Raw genomic sequence first — 3,576 nt, 5'->3', positions numbered from 1 at the left:
GATGTACACTTGATGGTACCATCAGAGCAACTTGGAAAAGTACGATATTCATATTAATTTTAACAGGCATAAATGAAATCATAAAAAAAAAGAACATGAAAATGGGTAGAAGTGCTGAAGATATTGATAATGATGATGCCGGTAGTCGATATAAATTGAGGCTGGATCGCGTCTGAGCGCGTGCAGCCAATAGGACTCGGCGCGCGAGGAGGGGAGTTTGGTGAGTTCGCGTTAAAGAGCGAAAGATGCAGCTTTCAGCGCGCGCGGCTTTCTCAAACCCTGACAATAACCTGATGCCTTCGACAATAGGTGAGTGTCAGCGTTTTATTTATAACATTTCCCATTTTACATTTTACATATGCTAGTGCCTATTTTTTTGTACATATACAGACCAGTGTACAATGTCAGGTTGGTGATGCAATTACTCAACATTTTTTAATTATAAAGTTTATTAATAATTGCATTATGAATTAATGCATGCATTTGTGTTTTGTTGGCTGATTAAACTTAATTTTTCGACCAAAAGAATAATTATTTATCTGTTGTTTTGTGAACTTGTTGATCATAGCTGCATGTTATTCAAATTATATTTTGATTAATGGCTCCTCTGAGTCAGTTCACTTGGAAGTTGTCCCTTGTGTTTTGTTAGTGTTTAAGAAATATCGCAATTTCTTTCAAAATACTAAAGGTACTTATAGTTGAAAGTATGTGCGTAAAAGAATCTAATGCTTCTATTTAACAGTACAATTATTCAAACTCATTCAGGATATACTTTTCTAGGTCATGAGTATTACTGTAATTGTCAAACCTTTTATAGTTGATGTAAAGTTGATGGTTCTTTTTAAAGCAGGTAAAGACAAAAAGTCCTTTGGCTTATCCTGCATCGTTGGATATTAACCTGTCTCTGTGGACGAGGCAGAGGCGCCAGTTGGACTAAAATGTGCTGATAGTATATGGAGATGCTGAGCTCTTCTATTCTATAAAGGTTTTGTAAAGATGGCATTTTATAGGTGTGTTTTTTCGTGTGTGTTAAGTGTAGTCTGGCCTAAATTTCAGCTCAGTATCTCATAGAAGGGAATTGGTTTAGAATAACCAAGATATTAGTCAAAGTGCTTGACCAGAGAATGCATTTCAATTATTTTTATTCATCTCACAATTGTTCATCTGACACACAAATCCTTGCACATCCATCCCCTCTGTCCATCATGAAAATGGTCTTTGTCTGATTAACCTGGCTGCAATATCATTTAGCAGCCTGTCTCTTTAATGTGGCAGATATTGATTAAGTGTTTCTTAAGATTGAAATCAATCACTAACAGTGCTTCGCCTTATATTCTTTCTTAAATTAGCTCATTTGATTTCTGATTTTTTTGGTTGGCATGATTTAATCATCCCTCTGTCAATTCTTTTAGGTAAATATCATGCATCTTGGCTTAGGAAGACACATGAAGATGTACCTGTGTGATCTAGGAGCCAACAATCAACAATCGACTGTATGTCTAAATTTTAAGTCTATCTCTACCACACTGTGAGTGTAGTAAAGTGTATATCATAGTGTTAAAGTTTTATATCTAAGATGTGTACTATTATATGTATACAGTTACTGACATTTTTAAGAGAGTTGGTAATACAGTTTTTTTAAATATAAATTACTAAAGCTATTGGAAAAATATAATCTTTACATTACTAAAAATGGCATTCCTATTTTAAAATATGGTAGTAGATCATTGATGCCTTGCAGCTGTTTTGTGGCTATAGTGGTCCCCTGTAAGGTTTGATACCTCATGAAATACTAGACTATTCTATCCCAGTATCCTGTTAATCTACCTGTCATTGCTGTAGATATAAAAAAAAAATTGTTAATTTCAATTAATCTTGTAACTACTCAATTAACTGGGAGATTTCTTTCCCCAGTATACAGTGAGCTCTTCCGCCGCTGGCCCTAACCTCTACATCCGCTGGCCATCCAATGACAGACATCATAGCTTCTTTTTTTAGTAAAATGAGTAACGCTCCTCTACTGGACTATGGGCTTCAGTCTCTGGCTCCTGCTACAGGTTATGGGATTACAGCTGGTCTGTCTTTGGCTACAGACACGGAGCAGAGCACCGCCTTGTGCTTTGTAGGCCTTCTACTACTCTTCCTAGTCTTCCTTTTAGTGCGGTGTTTCAGGATACTTCTGGACCCATATGGCAGTATGCCAGCTTCCTCCTGGAACGATCATAAACATGGACTGAGAACAGTTTGATTTCATGCTAATGTTACAAATTGAAGGCTTTTAAGTTTAAACCTACCCTCTATGCTTACAGCGAATGTTAACAGAGATCAAATGCTTAGTGACCTGGGTATTGATTCAGACTGAGCCAATGCTCACTGAACAGGCTTTCTTTGGAGTGGTCAACACTTGTCTGTTCTTGTATATGTAAATGATATTTAAACAAGTACTATTGAAATGACATGCAAATCTGTAGATAAGCATCACTACAGACTGCAAAACAATTCTGTCAGAAGCTGTTCAGGCAAAAGAATTGTAATTATGACAGATATTAGCTTTAGCTTTCCGCTATGGGCTACATTTGAACATATATATATACTTGTGTATATATATACTTGTTATATAACAATTTATCACAAATAGATTTATACTGATTTTGCATTTGTAAATACAACTACTGTTTTCTACTGTATGGATATATTTCCTTTATCAGGATTTCAAAGGTTTTTGCTTAATGTTTTCTCTTATTATTATTCAGTGTACTGTATACTATTTGCTGATGCTGAAAGTTAAATTACTATGCTGAAACATTGTGCCTTTATATCTGTTATATCTATGTTTGTATAAATATTCACTGCAGGGCTTTCTGTCACTTTCCTAATGTTGTCCTGACACAGTTCAACATTTACGCATTTGGACATTCAGTGTATATCAGTACCTTATACAAGATCCTTCTTGTGTAAATTCCTAATTATTAGAGATGCTATATTCTCAGTAAAGGAGGGAATACTCTGCATACTCAAAATATCCTGTTGATGTAACTTAATCAATGTTTATTACACTGTAAGTATTGAAACTCAGATTCTGCAGCTGGGACAAAGTAATGAAGCATAACTCTCTAAATCCTGTTTATGTATTTTGCTGCCTGTATGGTATGTACTGGATGTCACTATTGACTGTTCTCTTTGCATAACAATCAAACTAGCCTGATTTTCTAAACCCAACCAAATCTTTCAAGCTGTGACAAAAAAATTACAAGTTTTATGCTCAAGTCTCTTCCTAAGAAAGTAGGTAGGGTCACAGTTAACAAGCTGACTCAAGTATTTTAGCTAAAGGGCTACAGATAAATCCTGCAGAAACTCTGGTTTCCTGGCTACATTCACCCATTTTCTCATATGTATTCTCTGATTATTAATATCCTCTTAAGATTGTTGGTCACTGTGTGTAGAAGTGTATTTGTGTGCATCGAATTGCATGGGTGTTATTCAAGGACTAAACATAATGAGTGAGTGTACACAATAGACAAAGTTATTGATCATGCGATTGATCCTAGTTTATGTTAAAATCAGTGAGCTAGACTG

The 3,576-nt window shown here is 35.3% G+C and overlaps 1 long non-coding RNA gene across 1 annotated transcript; it reads left to right on the top strand.

Annotated features, from left to right (window-relative positions):
• The first annotated feature begins 230 nt into the window (after window positions 1-230).
• On the top strand, window positions 231-2,123 carry LOC124403315. The gene is made up of 3 exons (XR_006928882.1): window positions 231-309; window positions 1,413-1,493; window positions 1,915-2,123. It is a non-coding gene; the product is annotated as an uncharacterized LOC124403315 (long non-coding RNA).
• The last annotated feature ends 1,453 nt before the right edge of the window (window positions 2,124-3,576 follow it).

Source organism: Silurus meridionalis, chromosome 20 (assembly GCF_014805685.1).
Source record: "Silurus meridionalis isolate SWU-2019-XX chromosome 20, ASM1480568v1, whole genome shotgun sequence".
In the NCBI taxonomy this organism is placed as follows: domain Eukaryota; kingdom Metazoa; phylum Chordata; class Actinopteri; order Siluriformes; family Siluridae; genus Silurus; species Silurus meridionalis.
Note: the sequence above shows the minus strand (reverse complement) of the source record. Positions and strands in the feature narration are given on the sequence as shown.